This window comes from Dicentrarchus labrax, unplaced genomic scaffold, assembly GCF_905237075.1.
Source record: "Dicentrarchus labrax unplaced genomic scaffold, dlabrax2021, whole genome shotgun sequence".
In the NCBI taxonomy this organism is placed as follows: Eukaryota; Metazoa; Chordata; class Actinopteri; family Moronidae; genus Dicentrarchus; species Dicentrarchus labrax.
Window position 1 is genome coordinate 1850 of NW_026136936.1, and position 8440 is coordinate 10289.

The 8440-nt window shown below is 44.1% G+C and overlaps 1 long non-coding RNA gene across 1 annotated transcript; it reads left to right on the plus strand.

Annotated features, from left to right (window-relative positions):
- Positions 1 to 382: 382 nt before the first annotated feature.
- Positions 383 to 8420, plus strand: LOC127360784 (uncharacterized). Its single transcript, XR_007883915.1, has 3 exons — positions 383 to 491; positions 2895 to 3024; positions 8087 to 8420. It is a non-coding gene; the product is annotated as an uncharacterized LOC127360784 (long non-coding RNA).
- Positions 8421 to 8440: the final 20 nt, after the last annotated feature.

The window sequence follows — 8440 nt, forward strand, 5'->3', positions numbered from 1 at the left end:
AGATTCTATGCGTCACATGCAGGTCAGCCACTAGGAAGGCCACTAGGTGGCGCTGTTTGTAGGCCAATTTCGTTACGCTAATAACTCCCGCATAGTTTGTCTCACATTCAAAACCTTATATCCACGCGTTCGGTGAATGGAGCTGAACCTCCCCATATAGGCCACGCCCACTTCCGCCTAGATTTTTTTTTTTCTAGAGCGCAAAATGTCCATAAATCACTTTTTCGTGTTCCTCCTACACACTTTTTCCGATGCGCACGAAACTTTGCACGTTTCATCTGTGGACCGTCCTGACAACAAAAGTAATTTGAAGAATTTTGATATTATAAAACATAAGGAAGTTATACAATTAGCACTTCCTGTTGATTTTTCGTCAAAAAGGAAGTGGGGTATTTCTCCACGTTGGTATGTCCGATTTACACCAACCTTGGGTCAATAGTTCCCCATGTCTTCATTATGTATCGTGCACAATTTCAGGTCATCACCACTAGGTGGCGCTCTTTAAAATGAAGGAGTTTATATCTCTGCATCGGCAAGTGTGATTAAGATGAAACTTGGTACGCTGCTTCCCCATGGCTCCCTGAGGCTCACCTAAAAGGACAAAAAAATACGCCACTAGGTGGTGCTCTTTGGCATGATAAATCACTCGTAATAGTTATGAATATGAAATTCACAGGGTACGTGTAGAGCGGTGCCTGAAGCTCACATACCAAAAATCCTGTTTGTCCTGCTTGTAGCGCCCCCTACAGGATAAAAAACATCAGCCCCGGCGCCACGTTTCCACCGACATGTACGAAACTCAATAGGCATGTATAATGTGCCGGGGCGTACAAAAAGCCTCTTGGACCCATACCTCAAATCCCACAGGAAGTCGGCTATTTTCATTTAAAATTTGCACTTTTGGCGGCCATTTTGTGGTCATTTTGACTCTTTGGGCTTGTTTTAGAATTAACTGCTCCTAGGGAATTTATCAGATCTGCTTCAAAATTGGTCAGTACAGTCACAACATGGTGCTGAATGAACGCCTTATATTTTGTGACTGTACGTTGAAGGGCGCGTCCGTGGCGTGCCCTCAAAGTTGGCCATTTAGAACAAATGTCACTGTGATGTCATTTTTTGCATTTCAGGGCTTCTATTTGAATGATCCCCTCCTACAGCTTCTATCGGATCTTCTTCAAAATTGGGCAGTCCAGTCACAACATGGGGCTGAATGAACACATTATATTTGGTGACTGTACGTTGAAGGGCGTGTCCGTGGCGTGCCCTCAAAGATGGCCATTTAGAACAAATGTCACACTGTGATGTCATTTCGGCCTTTCAGGGCTTCTATTTGAATGATCTGCTCCTACAAGTTCTAACGGATCTTCTTTAAAATTGGGCAGTACAGTCACAACATGGTGCTGAATGAATGCATATCATTTTGTGACTGTACGTTGAACAGCGTGTCCGTGGCGTGCCCTCAAAGTTGGCCATTTTGAAGTCTGTGTTCTTGTATTTGAACAAACAAACTCCTAGAGAATTTATCAGATCGGCTTCAAAACTTGACGGGACTCTTGAATAATCTTGCTGATTACAAGTTGTGCTATTTATGACTGTACGTTGAAGGGCGTGTCCCAGGTGTCACGTCAAAGTTGGACATTTTGATTTCTGTGGTCTTTTTTTCAAAGTGATGAAAAACAAACACCCCTCCACTCCCCACTAGCCACATCTACAAACCATATTTCCTAGGGAGTATTGTTCGTGGAGCAGTGGGAAACTGCTGGAAGCCACTTATTAAATTGCAAGATAAATAGGGGACTTATCATATCAACTTCAAAATTGGACAGTCTTATAAAAACAAAGTGTACGTGAAGAATTGAGCTATTTGTGACTGTACGTCAAACTGCGTGCCACTGACCCCCTTGTCGAATTCAGATGATTTTCCATTAAGCAGTACTCATAACTTCAGTGTGCAATGTCCAATTTCCAATAAACTTCATATATTCTGTAACAGTCTCGCCCTGAACGCGTCCTCATAACATCAGCCTACGTATTACAGTCCCGTCCATGAACTTGTCTACGTGACAAGATTCAGATAAAGTGAAAGCACAGCATACTGGCAACAGGAAGGAAGCGCTGCGTGGCGATACGGAGCTGATTTGGAGCAGTTTTTACGTGACGTATTCGCGTTGCCGTCCGCGCTTGTTACGACGGCACGTGGCGTGGCCTCGGCGAACCCCAACCGCACGTGACGCGTTTGCGGCGCGTGCCCCGATGAGCGCCGGGTGCGAGGTCCCGCCCAACGCTGCTTGCAGCTTTAATTATTATTATTTTTCAGAACTTTGAGTGCATTTTTCACCCCCTTAACAATTCTAATATTCGCATTTTATTTGGCACATTTGTCAAGCCTCATTTAAATCGGAGATTCCATGCGTCACATGCAGGTCGGCCAGTAGGAAGGCCACTAGGTGGCGCTATTTGTAGGCCAATTTCGTTACGCTAATAACTCCCGCATAGTTTGTCTCACATTCAAAAACCTTATATCCACGCGTTCGGTGAATGGAGCTGAACCTCCCCATATAGGCCACGCCCACTTCCGCCTAGATTTTTTTTTTTCTAGAGCGCAAAATGTCCATAAATGTCTGTTCCAGGGAATCTCCTACACACTTTGTCCAATTCGCACGAAATTTTGCACGTAGCATCTGTGGACCGTCCTGACAACAAAAGTAATTTGAACATTTTTGATATTTTAAAAAATAAGGAAGTTATAAAATTAGCACTTCCTGTTGATTTTTCGTCAAAAAGGAAGTGGGGTATTTCTCCACATTGGTACGTCCGATTTACATCAACCTTGGGTCCATAGTTCCCCATGTCTTCCTTAAGCATTGTGCACAATTTCAGGTCATCACCACAAGGTGGCGCTCTTTAAAATGAAGGAGTTTATAGCTCTACAACGGTATGCGTGATTAAGATGAAACTTGGTACGCTGCTTCCCCATGGCTCCCTGAGGCTCACTTAAAAAGGACAAAAAAAATACGCCACTAGGTGGTGCTCTTTTGGCATGATAAATCACTCGTAATAGTTATGAATATGAAATTCACAGGGCACGTGTAGAGTGGTGCCTGAAGCTCACATACCAAAAATCCTGTTTGTCCTGCTTGTAGCGCCCCCTACAGGATAAAAAACATCAGCCCCGGCGCCACGTTTCACCGACATGTACGAAACTCAATAGGCATGTATAATGTGCCGGGGCGTACAAAAAAGCCTCTTGGACCCATACCTCAGATCCCACAGGAAGTCGGCTATTTTCATTTAAAATTTGCACTTTTGGCGGCCATTTTGTGGTCATTTTGACTCTTTGGGCTTGTTTTAGAACTAACTGCTCCTAGGGAATTTATCAGATCTGCTTCAAAATTGGTCAGTACAGTCAAAACATGGTGCTGAATGAACGCATTATATTTTGTGACTGTACGTTGAAGGGCGTGTCCGTGGCGTGCCCTCAAAGTTGGCCATTTAGAACAAATGTCACTGTGATGTCATTTTTGCATTTCAGGGCTTCTATTTGAATGATCCCCTCCTACAGCTTCTATCGGATCTTCTTCAAAATTGGGCAGTCCAGTCACAACATGGGGCTGAATGAACGCAAATTATTTGGTGACTGTACGTTGAAGGGCGTGTCCGTGGCGTGCCCTCAAAGTTGGCCATTTAGAACAAATGTCACACTGTGATGTCATTTTGGCCTTTCAGGGCTTCTATTTGAATGATTTCCTCTGACACGTTCTAACGGATCTTCTTCAAAATTGGGCAGTACAGTCACAACGTGGTGCTGAATGAAAGCATTATATTTTGTGACTGTACGTTGAAGGGCGTGTCCGTGGTGTGCCCTCAAAGTTGGCCATTTAGAACAAATGTCACACTGTGATGTCATTTTGGTCTTTCAGGGCTTCTATTTGAATGATCTCCTCCTACACGTTCTAACGGATCTTCTTCAAAATTGGGCAGTACAGTCACAACATGGTGCTGAATGAATGCATATCATTTTGTGACTGTACGTTGAACGGCGTGTCCGTGGCGTGCCCTCAAAGTTGGCCATTTTGAAGTCTGTGGTCTTGTATTTGAACAAACAAACTCCTAGAGAATTTATCAGATCGGCTTCAAAACTTGACGGGACTCTTGAATAATCTTGCTGATTACAAGTTGTGCTATTTATGATTGTACGTTGAAGGCCGTGTCCCAGGTGTCACGTCAAAGTTGGACATTTTGATTTCTGTGGTCTTTTTTTCAAAGTGATGAAAAACAAACACCCCTCCACTCCCACTAGCCACATCTACAAACCATATTTCCTAGGGAGTATTGTTCGTGGAGCATAGTGTGAAACCGCTGGAAGTCAATTATTAAATTGCAAGATAAATAGGGGACTTATCATATCGACTTCAAAATTGGACAGTCTTATAAAAACAAAGTGTACATGAAGAATTGAGCTATTTGTGACTGTACGTCAAACTGCGTGCCACTGACCCCTTGTCGAATTCAGATGATTTTCCATTAAGCGGTACTCATAACTTCAGTGTGCAATGTCCAATTTCCAATAAACTTCATATATTCTGTAACAGTCTCGCCCTGAACGCGTCCCTCATAACATCAGCCTACGTATTACAGTCCTGCCCTGAACTTGTCTACGTGACAAGATTCAGATAAAGTGAAAGCACAGCATACTGGCAACAGGAAGGAAGCGCTGCGTGGCGATACGGAGCTGATTTGGAGCTGATTTACGTGACGTATTCGCGTTGCGGTACGCGCTTGTTACGACGGCACGTGCGTGGCCTCGGCGCACCCCCGACCGCACGTGACGCGTTTGCGGCGCGCCCGACGAGCGCCGGGTGCGAGGTCCCGCCCAACGCTGCTTGCAGCTTTAATTAGGGGACCATTCGCAACCGACCGCAGGAGGTCCCTATTGTTTTTGCTTCGTTTATTATTATTATTATTATTTTTCAGAACTTTGAGTGCATTTTTCACCCCCTTAACAATTCTAATATTCACATTTTATTTGGCACATTTGTCAAGCCTCATTTAAATCGGAGATTCCATGCGTCACATGCAGGTCGGCCACTAGGAAGGCCACTAGGTGGCGCTATTTGTAGGCCAATTTCGATACGCTAATAACTCCCGCATAGTTTGTCTCACATTCAAAAACCTTATATCCACGCGTTCGGTGAATGGAGCTGAACCTCCCCATATAGGCCACGCCCACTTCCGCCTAGATTTTTTTTTTTCTAGAGCGCAAAATGTCCATAAATGTCTGTTCTGGGGAATCTCCTACACACTTTGTCCGATTCGCACGAAATTTTGCACGTAGCATCTGTGGACCGTCCTGACAACAAAAGTAATTTGAACATTTTTGATATTTTAAAAAATAAGGAAGTTATAAAATTAGCACTTCCTGTTGATTTTTCGTCAAAAAAGGAAGTGGGGTATTTCTCCACGTTGGTATGTCCGATTTACACCAACCTTGGGTCCATAGTTCCCCATGTCTTCCTTAAGCATCGTGCACAATTTCAGGTCATCACCACAAGGTGGCGCTCTTTAAAATGAAGGAGTTTATAGCTCTACAACGGTATGCGTGATTAAGATGAAACTTGGTACGCTGCTTCCCCATGGTTCCCTGAGGCTCACTTAAAAAGGACAAAAAAAATACGCCACTAGGTGGTGCTCTTTTGGCATGATAAATCACTCGTAATAGTTATGAATATGAAATTCACAGGGTACGTGTAGAGTGGTGCCTGAAGCTCACATACCAAAAATCCTGTTTGTCCTGCTTGTAGCGCCCCCTACAGGATAAAAAAACATCAGCCCCGGCGCCACGTTTCACCGACATGTACGAAACTCGGTAGGCATGTATAATGTGCCGGGGCGTACAAAAAAGCCTCTTGGACCCATACCTCAAATCTCACAGGAAGTCGGCTATTTTCATTTAAAATTTGCACTTTTGGCGGCCATTTTGTGGTCATTTTGACTCTTTGGGCTTGTTTTAGAACTAACTGCTCCTAGGGAATTTATCAGATCTGCTTCAAAATTGGTCAGTACAGTCAAAACATGGTGCTGAATGAACGCCTTATATTTTGTGACTGTACGTTGAAGGGTGTGTCCGTGGCGTGCCCTCAAAGTTGGCCATTTAGAACAAATGTCACTGTGATGTCATTTTTGCATTTCAGGGCTTTTATTTGAATGATCCCCTCCTACAGCTTCTATCGGATCTTCTTCAAAAATGGGCAGTCCAGTCACAACATGGGGCTGAATGAACGCAATATATTTGGTGACTGTACGTTGAAGGGCGTGTCCGTGGCGTGCCCTCAAAGTTGGCCATTTAGAACAAATGTCACACTGTGATGTCATTTTGGCCTTTCAGGGCTTCTATTTGAATGACCTCCTCCTACAGGTTCTATCGGATCTTCTTCAAAATTGGGCAGTACAGTCACAACGTGGTGCTAAATGAACGCATTTCATTTTGTGACTGTACGTTGAAGGGGCGTGTCCGTGGCCTGCCGTCAAAGTTGGCCATTTTGAAGCCAGTGGTCCTGTATTTGAACAAACAAACTCCTTGAGACTTTATCAGATCTGCTTCAAAACTTGACGGGACTCTTGAATAATCTTGCTAATTACAAGTTGTGCTATTTATGACTGTACGTTGAAGGGCGTGTCCCAGGTGTCTCGTCAAAGTTGGACATTTTGAATTCTGTGGTCTTTTTTTTCAAAGTGATGAAACACAAACACCCCTCCGCTCCCACTAGCCACATCTACAAATCATATTTCCTAGGGAGTATTGTTCGTGGAGCATAGTGTGAAACCGCTGGAAGTCACTTATTAAAGTGCAAGATAAATAGGGGACTTATCAAATCGTCTTCAAAATTGGACAGTCTTATAAAAACAAAGTGTACATGAAGAATTGAGCTATTTGTGACTGTACGTCAAACTGCGTGCCACTGACCCCTTGTCGAATTCAGATGATTTTCCATTAAGCGGTACTCATAACTTCAGTGTGCAATGTCCAATCTCCAATAAACTTCATATATTCTGTAACAGTCTCGCCCTGAACACGTCCTCATTGCATCAGCCTACGTATTACAGTCCCGCCCTGAACTTGTCTACGTGACAAGATTCAGATAAAGTGAAAGCACAGCATACTGGCAACAGGAAGCAAGCGCTGCGTGGCGATACGGAGCTGATTTGGAGCAGATTTACATGACGTATTCGCGTTGCGGTACGCGCTTGTTACGACGGCACGTGCGTGGCCTCGGCGCGACCCGACCGCACGTGACGCCTTTGCGGCGCGCCCCGACGAGCGCCGGGTGCGAGGTCCCGCCCAACGCTGCTTGCAGCTTTAATTATTATTATTTTTCAGAACTTTGAGTGCATTTTTCACCCCCTTAACAATTCTAATATTCGCATTTTATTTGGCACATTTGTCAAGCCTCATTTAAATCGGAGATTCCATGCGTCACATGCAGGTCGGCCAGTAGGAAGGCCACTAGGTGGCGCTATTTGTAGGCCAATTTCGATACGCTAATAACTCCCGCATAGTTTGTCTCACATTCAAAAACCTTATATCCACGCGTTCGGTGAATGGAGCTGAACCTCCCCATATAGGCCACGCCCACTTCCGCCTAGATTTTTTTTTTTCTAGAGCGCAAAATGTCCATAAATGTCTGTTCCGGGGAATCTCCTACACACTTTGTCCGATTCGCACGAAATTTTGCACGTAGCATCTGTGGACCGTCCTGACAACAAAAGTAATTTGAACATTTTTGATATTTTAAAAAATAAGGAAGTTATAAAATTAGCACTTCCTGTTGATTTTTCGTCAAAAAAGGAAGTGGGGTATTTCTCCACATTGGTATGTCCGATTTACATCAACCTTGGGTCCATAGTTCCCCATGTCTTCCTTAAGCATTGTGCACAATTTCAGGTCATCACCACAAGGTGGCGCTCTTTAAAATGAAGGAGTTTATAGCTCTACAACGGTATGCGTGATTAAGATGAAACTTGGTATGCTGCTTCCCCATGGCTCCCTGAGGCTCACCTAAAAAGGACAAAAAAAATACGCCAGTAGGTGGTGCTCTTTTGGCATGATAAATCACTCGTAATAGTTATGAATATGAAATTCACAGGGTACGTGTAGAGTGGTGCCTGAAGCTCACATACCAAAAATCCTGTTTGTCCTGCTTGTAGCGCCCCCTACAGGATAAAAAAACATCAGCCCCGGCGCCACGTTTCACCGACATGTACGAAACTCAATAGGCATGTATAATGTGCCGGGGCGTACAAAAAAGCCTCTTGGACCCATACCTCAAATCCCACAGGAAGTCGGCTATTTTCATTTAAAATTTGCACTTTTGGCGGCCATTTTGTGGTCATTTTGACTCTTTGGCCTTGTTTTAGAACTAACTGCTCCTAGGGAATTTAT